This window comes from Saccopteryx leptura, unplaced genomic scaffold (genome assembly GCF_036850995.1).
Source record: "Saccopteryx leptura isolate mSacLep1 unplaced genomic scaffold, mSacLep1_pri_phased_curated manual_scaffold_56, whole genome shotgun sequence".
Lineage (NCBI taxonomy): Eukaryota > Metazoa > Chordata > Mammalia > Chiroptera > Emballonuridae > Saccopteryx > Saccopteryx leptura.
The window spans coordinates 137,318-153,802 of NW_027095738.1; the positions used below are offsets into that span (position 1 = coordinate 137,318).

Consider the following 16,485-nt stretch of genomic DNA (forward strand, 5'->3'; position numbering starts at 1 on the left):
AAAAGAGAGACATACCATAGGGGAGAGAGAGAGGACCATGGATTTATTGTTCAACCCATTTACGCATTCATTAGTTGACTCCAATTGTGCCCTGAGCAAGGATCAAACCTGCAACTTTAACATATTAGATGAAGAGTCCCATCAAAGGTGTCACTCACCCTATCAGGTTAGCACTGTCTCATAAGTAAGTATCATAGCATTTAAGGTTCGAAACACATAAAATAAAGGTCCACAAAAATGTAAATACATTGGAACGTGGCAAATGAAGCTGAAGTGCCTTGAGATCCCTGTACTGTCATAGAAGAGTGTAAAGACACTGTTTCTCACAAGGATTTATAAAGTGCCACACTATGCATAATCTCTACTGTCAGGAAGAAAACTAACAGCTGTCTTTATTTTTATGCTTACAGATGTGGAATATAGAACTTTAAAAACTCATCTGAGCCCTGGTTCAGTAGCTCAGTTGGTTAAGAGTGTCTTCCCCATATGCTAACATTGCAGGTTCGATCACCGGTCAGGGCACATGTGAGAAGCAACCAATGAATGCATAAATAAGTGAATCAACAAATTATTCTGTTTCCTGCTCTCCCTCTAAAAAAATCAATCAGTGCAATTTAGAAAATTATTTAAAAGACCAAAACGAAAAATAAACAACAAAAAAAGATACAGAAAAAATATAAAAAGAGTATGGTTACAGCAGTTTATTTATGGTGAGCCTTTCATGGAGTATCTCTTTCTTTTCTTTTTTTCCTCTTTTTAGATTACTGTTTTTAAAGAGATGGAAAATTATATTAACATTTATGCACTTAGATTACTGTTTTAAGAGATAAAAATCATATTAAGTATACACAGAATAAGCATTCCTGTTAGTTACATTAAATACAAACTTTATAAAACTGTCACATTCAAATAAAATTTAAAATCAAATAACATCCTATTATATAAGTGACATGTAACATAATGATACAGAAATCTTTGAAATAAAAGGTTAGAAAAAGATACATTATGGCTGACTGGGAGGTTACGCAGTGGACAGAGCTTTGCCTGTGATGCTGAGGACCCAGGTTCAAAACTCCGAAGTCTCAGTCTTCAATGTGGGCTCATCGACCTTGATAACGTGCTCAATGAGCGAAAGCACAGGTTCACCAAGTTGAGCATGGGCTCGCAGACATGACCTTATTATGGTCACTGGCTTGAAGCCCAAGTTCACCGGCCTGATCAAGAAATCACTGGCTACGCTGCCGAACCCTCACATTTAAAGCATGTATGAGATAGCAATCAATGAACAATTAAGGTGCAGAAACTACAAGCTGATGTTTCTCATCTCTCTTCCTTCTAGTTGGATGTCTCTATCTGTCCCTCCATTTTTCTGTCTTTCTCCAAAAACAAAAAAAAGAAAGAAATACACCATGAAAGGCTCACCACAAATAAACTGCTGTAACCATACTGTAAGGTCGGTGGATAATGGGGAAAGGTCACGTGAGAAACCAGACCTGGGAACTTTGCCTAGAACCACCCACACCCAGGCGTGCCAAAAGAAACTTCCCAGTCCTTTGGGAAAAGAGCAACTGTCTGCCAGCCAGTGAGATTTCGCCACGTTATATTGGCTTGACCACCTTAGACGAGACCCTTTAAATATCCCACATACGGTTTCATCTGTGCGTCTTCCCTGGCCTGTGTCCCCCGGACCAGGGACATCGTCAGGGAGGCGCTCTGTACTCAGTAAAACTCTTGCTTATGCACACTTCGTGACTATGCTCCTTCCATCCTCCTTGCCGGGGAAAAATACCTTACATTTGGATCCGAACCCGGGAGGAGTCAGAAGTCCGCAAGGACTGCTCCTCTCCCCTTCCCCATCCAAGAAAGAACCAGGACATCCCACTTTCCACCTACTTTGGCACACGGTGCGGTAAGTCCCCTGACTCCAGCCTCCCTCAGTTCTTTCCACCGAGTCTCCCTGTCCGAATCCGGAGCAGTGTCAGGGACTTCTTTTCCGTTCTGAGTGCGTGTGTGTCCGTGGAGACGTCCTGAGCACATCCACTTTACCTATCCATCCGGTGGCCACAGTTTGAGCTGTGGGACACCTATTCTCATCTCTGAGCACTCTGAGGACTGAGGGTGGCCAGAGAGGCACAGGAATAAAAACCTAATCCAAAAACACTCCTGGAATTGACTCATCCAAAATCTCTCCCTCCCTAAAGAAACTGTTCTTCTCTGCTGTGGCCAGGCCACAGAACCCACTGAATAATCAGACCAGGTAGTCTCTTGAAGGGACTTTTGGTTTCATCACCCTCACCAATTTAACTATTGCCAAAAGAACTGAGAACTTGTTGGAGATCCCTTAAATACAGGGCTTCTCGTTATTCATGCTCCTGTCGTAATCTCTGTGCCCCGTTCTATGCGCAGACCCTTTTTTGGCTAGAGAAACCTCACCTAAATCCTCCACTCCTGATCTTTCCTCCTTCACCCAACCCCCAACTCTCTCCCCCCCCTCCTGCCTGAACACCGGGGGTGCCCGTCTCTTGGGACCCCTCTCTGGTCCCTCTGCAGACCTCTATCTATTGCTTGGGTCTTTTCCCTCCAAGAGTCCCCCTCCCCTCCCTTTGCAGAATCCTGTTTTTCACTCACCTGCAAATCCCAGTCTCTCTTTCTCCTCCCCTGCTGGCCAGGGCCCTTCTCCACTCTGTTCTTAAGCCCCTCCTCCGTCAGGCCATTCTCAGCCTGCCATTGCCCATGACACCGTTTGCAGGACCCCAAGGCCCAACTCCAGTTTTCTTGCAGGAAGTTCTGGCCCTGTCCTGCCTCTGGCTCTGGCGTTTCTGGTCGAATCTGGGTACCGGGCTCCCCAGGAGCCCCCCTCCTCTTAGTCTCAATCCTCAAACCCCTATCCGAGGCCTGTGAACATGGCATTTAAAGTTTTTAATGGTCATGACTAGTAGGAACAGGCCAAGGCTGTTTGCCAGGCCTGCATGCAGCCTAAGGCTCCAAACCCTGGCTCTTTTGGCAACCCTGAAGCCAGCAGAGCAACAGGGGCAAGGCACAGGAAGTGCCTGACCCAAGTCCAAGCCGCAAAGAGGAACCCCATCACTGGTCCCAACAGTGTCCCTGCTGGCGGCTGCCCACTGAGCCCTGTCCTAACTGTAAGCAGCCGAGTCACTGGCAGAGCAACTACCCCCTTTGGGCAACAGGCATATCCTCAGCACCTCATGTGGAGGACAAGCCACCCAAACAGAAGGCCAAGCCAGCCAGGCGGGCCCGTCGTTTGAACTAGAACACGGCCTGGACTCGGAGAACCCCATCATCCTCACCCACGCTGAACCCAGGGTAATGCTGCAGGAACGGGTAAGTCCATCTCACTTCTTGTGGACACGGGAGCTACCTGCTCTGTTTTGCCATCACACTCTGGACCTTTAGTTCCCTCACAGGCCTTGGTTATGGGAGTGGATGGGACCCCTTCCTTTCTCCTTCGTATGTCACTCCTGACATGGAGTTTTGCCTCAAGTTTGTCCCATGCAGGACCGTTGGCAGTCAGAACCACTGGGCGCTACCCATCTCCAGTTCACCAAAAGGCTGGATCCTCCAAATCCTCCTATTGCTCCTCTTTTTCTTTTTAAATCCTTACAGGACCGCATCCACGAAGTTTCTCCAGTTATGCTCAAACAGATGTTTCTCCTGACTCCCTCAAAGTCACCACCTTACAACCTCCCCTTCCCACGGCGCCCCTAACCAGCAGGAAGTAGCCAAATAGCGACGCCCCTATTTAACACAAAAGGTCAGAATGTACTGTTGGTGGATAAATGGGGAACGGTCATGTGAGAAACCAGAACTGGGTAGTTTGGTAGAACCACCCACACCAGGCGTGCCACGAATGGGGGCTGTAGCCACGAATTGTGGATAAGCAAAAGCTTTATTGAGTACAGTGTAACTCCCAAACGATGTTCACTGGACCAGGGGACACTGGCCACTGAAGTCACATGGATGAAACCGCGTGTGTGGGATATTTAAAGGGTCTCATCTAGGGTGGTCGAGCTAATATGACATGGCAAAATTTCATTGGTTGGCCAACAGATGCTCTCTCTAAAAAAAATTTAGAGACAGTGAGAAGGAAAGACAGGGACAGAAAGGCAGAAAGAGAGAGAGATGAAAAGCATCCATTCTTCATTTAGGCTCCTTTATTGTTCTGTGATTTCTGTCATATATGTCTTTACCACAGAGGCTACAACAGACCGAATGACCCCTTGCTTAAGCCAGCAACCTTGGGCTCAAGCTGGCGACCTCTGAGTTTTGAACATGGGTCCTTCACATCCCAGTCCAACGCTCTATCCGCTGCCCCACTGCCTGGTCAGTGAAATTTTTTTAAAATTAAAGACTATATATTTTAAAAAGTTTAGATAAATATTAAAAACTTAAATACATGGAAAGTTTGTGAAAATGACTATCAGAAGTGCATGCATTTTAAAATATCTTCTTTCCCAAATGTATAAATACACCAAATGAAATTCCATTCAACATCCTAAATAGCTATATACAGCTTTAATAACAAAATGCAAAGATATGCTCTACCAATTAAGAGACTTAAAGTTATTGAATTATAACAGTACAATAATAGTACTTTAGACAAATAAGCCACAGGAACTAAATACAAAGCCGATGAGCAGAGGCCTGCACAGACAGAGACACGTAATGGCACCGCAGGCTCTCCACAGAAAAAGGTAAAAGTGGCTTTTTAAGCCTGACCAGGTGATGGCGCAGTGGATAGTGTAGCTTCAACTGAGAGGGACTGGAGAGAGTGTTAGCTACAGGCACTAGGGGCTGCCGCCCTGGGCATCTGCTGACAGGAGGGTTGGTGCATCTAGTGTGCTCAGATCAGCACATCCCGGTCAGTGACTTTCTGAAAAACAACAGCAGCATGAACTACTGAAGAATAATAGGAGGAAGCAGATTTTTGTCCTGCAAGAATGTACAAGCTTTTAGCAGTAGAAGGTGAGATGTGTCTTAACATTCCAGCCTTTTTTCTCTTGAGGTGTACGGAGACGCTCATCTCAATCTTTTCTAACTGCTTCCTGCTTATCTGGGGTCTTAGAGCAGTCCCTTTTTTAACTGTTTACTTCCTCAGTCCTTCTATTTTTTTTTGTTTCTTCCACCTGCACAAAACTTCTGCACCTTACAGAAATCTTCCTAACAATTCAGAAATAACTAGCTCTAGAACAACTTAGTTTCTTCCTTTACCTTCAAAAAGTACCTCTATACCTGTTAGGTTGGGGTCTAGGGCCCCTTACCAAAAAATCCTCTACTAGCCTGGTTCAAGAGATCTGGCACCAGGGCGATTCCTTACCTCTCCACCTGAGCAAAACTGATTTTCCACCTCCCCTCACCACCCCACACCTATATCGCCGCAGGGGCAATTTTTTCATTAAGTGAGCCCCTTCCCCCTACCCTGCCGCAAAAGTCTCCACCAAAATTAATCTCGCTAGCCTTGCTCACTATGCCTACAAAAGCTTAAATCCCCAGGCTCTCAAGGCTGACGCCATTTTGGAATTAGCCCACCTGTTCGCAAATACATCAGTAAATTTCTTATAAACCTCATCATTCCTGACCTGTGGTGGCGCTGTGGATAGGGCTTCAACCTGGAATGCTGGGAGCTCTGGTTTGAAGCCCCAACCTTGCCCAGTCATGACACATATAAGGAGCAACTACAAGTTGATGCTTCCCTCCTTCCCCCTGACTTTCTCCTCTCCCTCCCTCCCCTATCTCCAAAGTAAATAAATAATATCTTCAAAAATATGCCCGAACAGGCGGTCATCAGACTGGGATGCTGAAAACCCAGGTTCCAAACCTTGAGGTCACTGCCTTGAGCATGGGAGCATAAATATGACACCCACGATGGATTGGGGGAGGGAGGAACCTCCAGCAAACATTAGCAATACAAGGGCCCCTCCCAAGCAGAAAAGGAATCTGCAATTTATAATCGGCTACCCTGAGGGCAAACACCAAACCTTACACGGAGTACACACAGGTGCTGCCCAGGCCAATGCAAAATATAAGCAAGCAAACTTAAAAAACATTTGTAAAGCTTATTTGCCCAACAGCACCCAAACCGCAGGCAGTCACCTCTTCCTTCGAAAAATACCTTGGAGCTTCTTCCACACGACTCGTCCCACCACCATAATTCCAGGGGTCCACACTGCACCACTTCTACTGTGTGATGTGAGACAAACCTCCCATCAACGAAAATATTTCAGAAAACTTCAAAGGACAAGAGCACACTAACTTAATTTTCTTCAGCCCGCTAGGAATATAAACTTTATACTTCCGCAAACTGATTTGGCGCCTGAAAGCGTCAAGCGAAATACCCTGTTACGATGGGATGGCCGAGGAGGATCTAAAGTGTTAGAAGAAACATAGGTGATTTCCCATACTCCCGCCTAAGGTGATAGGTCAGCACTCCTTCGCTCCCCAAAGCCGCATTGGGGAGGCTGCCATGTTGCGAAACGTAAAGCCCTAGGTAAGAAAAGCAGCAAAGTTGGAGCCTGTAGCCTGGGTGGCTGAAAGGTGGGAAGGTCCTCAAATTATCTGATTTTTTTTTTTGGGGGGGGGGGGGTTGTATTTTTTTTTGAAGCTGGAAATGGGGAGGCAGTCAGACAGACTCCCGCATGCGCCCAACCGGGATCCACCCGGCATGCCCACCAGGGGGCGTCGCTCTGCCACAATTAGAGTCATTCTAGTGCCTGAGGCAGAGGCCAAGGAGCCATCCCCAGCGCCCGGGCAAACTTTGCTCCAGTGGAGCCTTGGCTGCGGGAAAGGAAGAGAGAGACAGAGATGAAGGAGAGGGGAAGGGGTGGAGAAGCAGATGGGCACTTCTCCTGTGTGCCCTGGCCGGAAATCGAACCCAGGACTGTTGCACGCCAGGCCGACGCTTTACCACTGAGCCAACCGGCCAGGGCCAAATTATCTGTTTTTTTTGGCACTATGACTTGTGTGGAAAGCTAGTGTATTTTCAGGGACTGTAGCTACCAGAGGAAAAAGAAGAAGTGAGCTAAGTTTTGTTTGGTGGTTCAGCAGAAATAACACATGGCCACAGCAGTTTATTTAAAGTTTGTATTTTTAAAAAGTGAGTTCTTTTAAAATTTTTGAAATGGTCAAGAGTTTAGAGTTGGTGTAACAGCAGAGAATGATACTCTACAGCAGGGGTCCCCAAACTTTTTACACAGGGGGCCAGTTCACTGTCACTCAGACCATTGGAGGGCTGGACTATAAAAAAAACTATGAACAAATCCCTATGCACACTGCACATATCTTATTTTAAAGTAAAAAAACAAAACGGGAACAAATACAATATTTAAAATAAAGAACAAGTAATTTTTATTTATTTATTCATTTTTAGAGAGGAGAGAGAGAGGGAGAGAGAGAAACTGAGAGAGAAGGGGGGAGGAGCTGGAAGCATCAACTCCCATATGTGCCTTGACCAGGCAAGCCCAGGGTTTTGAACCAGCGACCTCAAGGAACAAGTAAATTTAAATCAACAAACTGACCAGTATTTCAATGGGGACTATGCTCCTCTCACTGACCACCAATGAAAGAGGTGACCCTTCCGGAAGTGCGATAGGGGCCGGATAAATGGCCTCAGGGGGCTGCATGCGGCCCACGGGCCGTAGTTTGGGGACCCCTGCTCTACAGAGAAGAGGTCATACGTCCTGTAAAGGAACACCAACCCGGAACTGCTAGCAAAAGTTTTCATAATATTTTGAAAACCAGGATAAGACTTGGAGAAATGGGTACTGAGTGAGGCTGATCATCACCCACCAGAGAGGAAGAGCGGCCTAGACGATCTAAAGTTGATATTGGTACCAGATCTCGAGGAAAGGCCACTGAAAGCGAACCAGTAAAGTGGGGCTCCATTTCTCTGCAGCAATGAGAAAGGCACCACCAGAATTGAGAATCCAAATACATTACCATCAACTAGTTTTTCACCAAAGTCCCAGGATAAACCAATGGGATAAGTATTTCATCAGAAGATGCTGGGATAATTGTATACCTAGTGGCAGAAAAATAAATTAAGACTCTTAACTCTAGTCATAAAGAAAAATTAAGTCAGAATAGATCACAGTTTTAAGTATAATGGGAAAGTATAAAACTTATAAAAGCATATGAGAGGCCCTGGCCGTTTGGCTCAGTGGTAGAGCGTCAGCCTGGCGTGCAGAAGTCCCGGGTTCGATTTCCGGCCAAGGCACACAGGAGAAGCGCCCATTTGCTTCTCCACCCCTCCCCCTCTCCTTCCTCTCTGTCTCTCTCTTCCCCTCCCGCAGCCGAGGCTCCATTGGAGCAAAGATGGCCCGGGCACTGAGGATGGCTCCTTGGCCTCTGCCCCAGGCGCTAGAGTGGCTCTGGTTGCAACAGAGCGACACCCCGGAGGGGCAAAGCATCGCCCCTGGTGGGCAGAGCGTTGCCCCCTGGTGGGCGTGCCGGGTGGATCCCGGTCGAGTGCATGCGGGAGTCTGTCTGACTGTCTCTCCCCGTTTCCAGCTTCAGAAAAATACAAAAAAAAAAAAAAAAGCATATGAGAAAATATCTTCCTGAACCCAAATTAGCCAGAGTTCTCAGAGAGCACAATAAAGGATGAAAACTAACAGTTGTGTTGAAGTACACAATTCCCATGATTACAGAAGGGAAAATATAATTTAAAATTACTTTAAGTCCTGGCTGGGTGGCTATGTGGATAGAGCATTATTCCATCACAGTGACGGCATATATGAGAATATATGAGTGAGGCTGGTCATCACCAGACTAGCAATGAGCTAGACAACTAGAGAAGCTAGCAATGAGCACACTACTAAAATGGAACACCTAAGTGGAACAATGACAAAATGCTTCTCTCTCTTCTGCTCTATCTTTCCTTCCTCTGTCTCTCAAATCAATGGAAATTTCTTTTGTCACAGAGACAGAGAGAGTCAGAGAGAGGGACAGACAGGAAGGGAGAGAGAAGAGAAGCATCAATTCTTTGTTGCGGCACCTTAGTTGGTCATTGATTGCTTTCTCATATGTGCCTTGACTGGGGGGGCTACAGCAGACCAAGTAACCCCTTGCTCAAGCCAGTGACCTTGGGCTCAAGCTTGAGAGCCTTGCTCAAACCAGATGAGCCCGAGGTCAAGCTGGCGCCCTCAGGGTCTCAAATCTGGATCCTCAGCGTCCCAGACTGACGCTCTATGCACTGTGCTACAGTCAGATAAGGCTGGAAAAAAATTTGAAATACTCATCCAAGCCCTGGCCAGTTAGCTAAGTTGGCTAGAGTACCATTAAGAGAAGACAAGGTTGTGGGTTTCATTCCTGGTCAGAGCATGTATAAGCAACCAAAGAATGCATAAATAAGTGGAACAACAAAATAATGTATGTGGTTTTTTTTTTTTCTCTCTCTTTCCCTTCCTATCACTATTAATAGGAAAAAAAATTTTTTTTTCCTCTGAGAAGTGGGAGGCAGAGGGACAGACTCCTGCATGCACCCAACCAGGTTTCAACTGGCATTCCCACTAGGGGGTGATGCTCTGCCCATCTGAAACATTGGTTCATTGTAACCGGAACCATTCTAGCACCTGAGATGGAGGCCATGGAGCTGTCCTCAGCAACTGGGCCCACTTTTTTCCAATGGAGCCTTGGCTGTGGGAGAGGAAGAGAGAGAACCAGAGGGAGGAGAGGGGAGAGGGTGAAGAAAGCTGATGCATGCTTCTCCTGTGTGCCTAGACTGGAATCAAACCTGGGACTTCCACATTCTTGGCCAACACTCTCAATAAATAAAATTTAGAAAATTTTAAAATCAGTTTGACCAGGCAGTGGCACAGTGCATATAGCGTAAGTCAGGGATGCGAAGGACCCAGGTTCAAAACCCCAAGGTTGCCAGTTTAAGCGCAAGGTCATCTGGTTTGAGCAATGCTCACCAGCTTGAAGACCGAGGTCGTTGGCTTGAGCAAGGGGTCACTCACTCTGCTGTAGCCCCCTGGTCAAGGCACATATGAGAAAGCAATCATTGAGAAACTAAGGTGCCACAACAAAGAATTGATGCTTCTCATCTCTCTCGCGTCCAGTCTATCTGTCCCTATCTGGCCCTCTTTCTGTCTCTCTCTGTTTCTGTCACAAAAAAATAATTTTTAACATAATTTTTACTAAAAAAAAAAAAAAATATGCGGTTAGAACCGTGCTCTCAGAGTCTGTGTTTCTGTCAGCGCTGCCCAGGTGTCCCCAGAGAACCACAACCCAGACACTGCCAGTGTTGCTACAGCTGGTAAAGGAGCCCAGCCCAGCGGGGGAGCTGCCCAGGGCTCAGTGGGCAAGAGATCCCACCTGGAGGTGATGACCCTCATGACTGGCAACAAAAAAATTTCTGCCTTCCCAGAAATAGACAACCTTTTTAAATAGGTGGGCACCATCCATGGAGCAGCTGGCACAGTATGAAGACTTGAGGTATGAGCTCTTTCTAGCATTCCCCAAGGGCCACCCATACAACACGCACATAGTGAAGTTTCTCACACCCTGCTCCCACCCCAATGTGGACACCCAGGGTAACTTCTGCCTGGATGTCCTAAAGGACAAGTGGTCTTGCCTGTATGATGTCAGGACCATCCCACTCTCCATCCAGAGCCTGCTAGGAGAACCCAACCCTGACAGCCCAGTGAACACACATGCTGTCCAGCTCTGGAAAAGCCCCGCAGCCGTTAAGAAGTACCTGCAAGAAACCTACACAAAACAGGTCTCCAGCCAAGATCCCTGACCCGGGCTGTCCTGTCTCTGTCCTTGGGCTTTTTATTTTTTCTTTAGATGGTCTGTCCTTGCCTTGATTTCTGTATAGGACTCTGTATCTTCAGCTGTGATATATATTTGTTTTGTTTTTAAATTAAGTCTCTGGTTGAGCTTCTGTGGTGACTGTATTAAATAAATATATTTTGGGTTTTAAAAAAAAAGAAATAAGGAAAGAAGATATTTTAAATTGTTATTTATGGATTTTAGCAGAGAGAAACAGAAAGAGAAAGACAGGAACATCGATCTGTTCCTGTATGTGTCCCAACCGGAGATTGATCCAGCAACCTCTGTGCTTCCAGTTGGTCTCTAACTCACCGAGCTAGCCAGGCAGGGCTGGAGGGAAATGTTAACAGACTGACATAAATGGAAAGCTTGACTGTGACCATTATTCCTAAATGAAAGCATTGTAAAGATGTCGTGTCTACACCCTGGCTGGTGGTTCAGTGGATAGAGTGACTCCCTGGAGCAGTCCTGTCGCCGGTTCAGTTCTGGAAGTACTAGCTTCATCATTAGGTCACCAGAAGAGCCCCAGGAGAAACAGGCAACATATGAGAAGCAATCACTGGGTGTACAACTAAGTGAAACAAGTTGATGCTTCTCTATCTTCTGCACTCTGTCTAAATAAATAAATAAGTAAATAAATATGTCATGTCTCCCAAATGTAAATATAGACCCAGTGAAATGCCAATGAAAATCCTAAACTGGTATCTATTTTCATTCTTAAAATTTGAAAGAAATTCTCTATCGGTTAATGAGAGCTTCAAGTCACTATAATTCAGACAGTACAATAGACAGACCAGCCAAAGCAGCGTAAAACATGCCTGTGCACAGACTCACGCAGAGACAGCATATGACGGCACAGGAAATTCTGCAGAGAAGGGGATTAAAATGGTTCTGGGACAATAAGACATCCACGCTAGAGGGGTGGACAAGAAGATGGAACCCTGTCTCAGACACACACAAACATTTTGGCAGACGGCTCTAATGGAGCAGTACATAATACTTTCAGATACTGAAACACAGGGCCAAGTACCTCAATAGGTTGTAGCACTGTCCTGATATGCCAAGGTTGCAGGCTAGTTTGTTTGTTTTTCATTCAGTGACAGAAGGGGAGGCAGGAACAGACTTCTGTATGCGACGCAACAGGGATCCACCTGGCAACCCCACTAGGAGGCCTTGCTCTGTTTATCTGGGTCATTGCTCCATCGCTCAGCAATTTTTACAGCGTGAGGCGGAGGCCATAGAGTCATTGCGAGTATCTGGAACCAACTCGCTCCAATGGAGTCATGGCTGTAGAAGGTGAGAGAAAGAGCGAAGCGAGACGGAGAGTGGTGGAGTACCAGATGGGCATTGCTCCTCCTCTGTGCCCTGTCGGGTAATCAAAACCGGGTCGTAGGGCCAACATTTCACAGCTGAGTAAACAGGCCAGGGAAAAATTTCAGTGATTTCCAGTCACAGCACATAAAGGAATCAACCAGTGTGAATGCAGGGATGGGAGAAACAACAAATTGATGTTTCTCACTCTCTCTCTCTACTTTCTCACTTTTTCTCTCTTGCGGATCAATGAATAAAAGTTTTAAAATAAAAATAAGAAAGAATTGGGCCCTGGACAGATAGCCAGGTTGGTCAGTGTCGTTTCGATGCTCAGGGTTGGCAGTTCGATCCCCCATCAGGGCTCACACAGGAACAGAATAATGTTTCTATCTCTCGCTCTCTCCTGTCCTCTCACTCCGAGATCAGAAAATAAAATAAATACAAATAAATAAAAAAGACATGAGAAAATTTCTCCTAGTGATAAGATATGAAGAGATTTTAAGAGGCACATAAACCACACTATACACCAGTGGTAGCCACCTTGGTCCCTACCATCCACTAGTGGGCATTCCAGCTTTCATGGTGGGCAGTAGCGGAGCAAGCAAAGTATAAATAAAAAGATGGATTTAACAATACTAAGTTTTTTTTGTTTTTTTTTATTAAATTTAATGCAGTGACATTGATAAATCAGGGTACATATGTTGAGAGAAAATATCTCTAGATTATTTTGACATTTGATTGTGCTGTATACCCCTCCCGCAAAGTTAAATTGTCTTCTGTCACCTTCTATCTGGTTTTCTTTGTGCCCCTCCCCTCCCCCAACCCCTCTCTCCTTCTTCACCCTATCCCCCCTCCCCCAACACCCCCGCCCCTGTTGCCATCACATTCTTGTTCATGTCTCTGAGTCTCATTTTTATGTCCCTTCTATGTATGGGTTCATCTCAGTTTTTTTTCTGATTTACTTATTTCACTCCGTATAATGTTATCAAGGTCCATCCATGTTATTGTAAATGATCCGATGTCATCATTTCTTATGGCTGAGTAGTATTCCATAGTATATATGTACCAAAGTTTTTTAATCCACTCGTCCTCTGACGGACACTTGGGCTGTTTCCAGATCTTCGCTATTGTGAACAATGCTGCCACAAACATGCGGGTGCATTTCTCCTTTTCGAGCCGTTCTATGGTGTCCTTGGGGTATATTCCTAAAAGTGGGATAGCTGGGTCAAAAGGCAGTTCGATTTTCAGTTTTTTGAGGAATCTCCATACTGTTTTCCACAGTGGCTGCACCAGTCTGCATTCCCACCAGCAGTGCAGGAGGGTTCCCTTTTCTCCACATCCTCGCCAGCACTTATTCTGTGTTGTTTTGTTGATAAGCGCCATTCTGACTGGTGTAAGGTGATATCTCATTGTGGTTTTAATTTGCATTTCTCTAATGATTAGTGATGTTGAGCATTTTTTCATATGCCTATTGGCCATCTGTATGTCCTCTTTGGAGAAGTGTCTATTCATCTCTTTTGCCCATTTTTGGATTGGGTTGTTTATCTTCCTGGTGTTGAGTTTTACAAGTTCTTTATAAATTTTGGTTATTAACCTCTTATCAGACGTATTGTCAAATATGTTCCCCATTGTGTAGTTTGTCTTTTTATTCTGTTCTTGTTGTCTTTAGCTGTGCAAAAGCTTTTTAGTTTGATATAGTCCCATTTGTTTATCCTGTCTTTTATTTCACTTCCCCGTGGAGATAAATCAGCAAATATATTGCTCCGAGAGATGTCCGAGAGCTTACTGCCTATGTTTTCTTCTAAGATGCTTATGGTTTCACGGCCTACATTCAAGTCTTTTATCCATTTTGAGTTTACTTTTGTGAGTGGTGTAAGCTGGTGATCTAGTTTCATTTTTTTGCAGGTAGCTGTCCAATTTTCCCAACACCATTTGTTAAAGAGGCTGTCTTTACTCCATTGTATTTCCTTACCTCCTTTGTCAAATATCAGTTGTCCATAGAACTGTGGGTTTATTTCTGGGTTCTCTGTTCTGTTCCATTGATCTATATGTCTGTTCTTATGCCAGTACCAGGCTGTTTTGAGTACAACGGCCTTGTAGTATAACTTGATATCAGGAAGTGTGATACCTCCCACTTTATTCTTCTTTTTTAAGATTGCTGAGGCTATTCGTATCCTTTTTTGGTTCCATATAAATTTTTGGAATATGTGTTCTATATCTTTGAAGTATGTCATTGGTATTTTAATTGGTATTGCATTGAATTTATAAATTGCTTTGGGTAATATAGACATTTTAATGATGTTTATTCTTCCTAACCATGAGCACGGTATATGCTTCCACTTGTTTGTATCTTCCTTGATTTCTTTTATCAATGTTTTGTAATTTTCCGAGTACAAGTCTTTAGTCTCCTTGGTTAAGTTTACTCCTAGGTACTTTATTTTTTTGGTTGTAATTGTGAAGGGGATTGTTTCCTTAATTTCTCTTTCTGACTGTTCATTGTTGGTGTATAAAAATGCTTCTGATTTCTGAGTATTGATTTTATATCCTGCCACTTTGCTGAATTTATTTATCAGGTCCAGTAGTTTTTTGACTGAGACTTTAGGGTTTTCTATATACAATATCATATCATCTGCAAATAATGATAGTTTTACTTCTTCTTTTCCAACTTGAATGCCTTTTATTTCTTCTTCTTGTCTGATTGCTGTGGCTAGGACTTCCAGGACTATGTTAAATAAGAGTGGTGAAAGGGGGCACCCCTGCCTTGTTCCTGATCTTAAGGGTATTGCTTTTAATTTTTTCCCATTGAGTATGATGTTGGCTGTGGGTTTCTCATAGATGGCTTTTATCATGTTGAGGTATGTTCCCTGTATTCCCACTTTGCTGAGAGTTTTGATCATGAATGGGTGCTGGATTTTATCAAATGCTTTTTCTGCATCTATTGAAATTATCATATGGTTTTTCTCCTTCTTTTTGTTTATGTGATGAATCACATTGATTGATTTACGAATATTGTACCAGCCTTGCCTCCCCAGAATAAATTCCACTTGATCATGGTGTATGATTTTTTCCATATATTGTTGGATCCGGTTTGCTAATATTTTGTTGAGGATTTTAGCATCTATATTCATCAGAGATATTGGCCTATAATTTTCTTTCTTTGTGTTGTCTTTGCCTGGTTTTGGAATCAGAATTATGCTCGCCTCATAAAAGGAGTTTGGAAGTCTTCCTTCCTCTTGAATTTTTTGAAATAGTTTGAGGAGGATAGGAGTTAGTTCTTCTTTGAATATTTGGTAGAATTCCGTTGTGAAGCCATCGGGCCCCGGACTTTTCTTTGTTGGGAGTTTTTTGATAACTGTTTCGATCTCCTTTGGTGTAATCGGTCTGTTTAAGTTTTCTGATTCTTCCAGATTGATTTTTGGAAGATTGTATGTTTCAAGGAATTTGTCCATTTCATCTAGGTTGTCTAATTTTTTGGCATACAGTTCTTCATAGTATTTTCTTACAATATTTTGTATTTCTGTTGTGTCAGTTGTTATTTCTCCTCTCTCATTTCTAATTTTATTTATTTGAGTCCTCTCTCTCTTTTTCTTGGTGAGTCTACTTAAAGGTTCATCAATCTTGTTTACCTTTTCAAAGAACCAGCTCCTAGTTTCATTGATCCTCTGTATTGTTTCTTTAGTCTCTATGTCATTTATTTCTGCTCTGATCTTTATTATTTCCTTCCTTCTACTACATTTGGGCTTTACTTGCTGTTCTTTTTCTAATTCTTTTAGATGCAGGGTTAAGTTGTTTATTTGAGCTTTTTCTAGCTTCTGAAAGTGTGCCTGTAGTGCTATGAACTTCCCTCTCAGCACTGCTTTCGCTGTGTCCCATAAATTTTGAGTTGTTGTATGCTCATTGTCATTCGTTTCTAGGAATTTCTTTATTTCTTCTTTGATCTCATTCTTAATCCATTCATTATTTAACACCCTGCTATTTAGTTTCCATGTGTTTGAGAATTTTTGAGCTATTCTGCTGTGATTCATTTCTAGTTTTATGCCGTTGTGATCGGAGAAAGTGCTTGATATGATTTCAGTCTTCTTAAATTTGTTGAGAGCCCTTTTGTGCCCTAACATGTGGTCTATCCTAGAGAATGTACCATGAGCACTTGAAAAAAATGTATATTCTGCTGCTTTAGGGTGAAAGGTTCTGAAGATATCTTTTAAATCGAGTTGATCTAGTGTTTCCAGTACGTCTGCTCTTTCTTTGTTAATTTTCTTTCTTGAGGATCTATCTAGTGATGTTAGTGGGGTATTGAAATCCCCTACTATTATAGTATTGCTGTTGATCTCGCCCTTTAAATCCATCAAAGTCTGTTTTATATATTTGGGTGCTCCTATATTA

At 43.8% G+C, this 16,485-nt stretch overlaps 1 protein-coding gene and 1 pseudogene across 1 annotated transcript in view; one reads left to right on the top strand and one right to left on the bottom strand.

The window, feature by feature from the left end:
- LOC136387053 (zinc finger protein 432-like) overlaps positions 1-16,485 on the bottom strand; it is an 80,608-nt gene that overhangs the window by 14,263 nt on the left and 49,860 nt on the right.
- On the top strand, positions 10,342-10,759 carry LOC136387052 (ubiquitin-conjugating enzyme E2 C pseudogene; annotated as a pseudogene).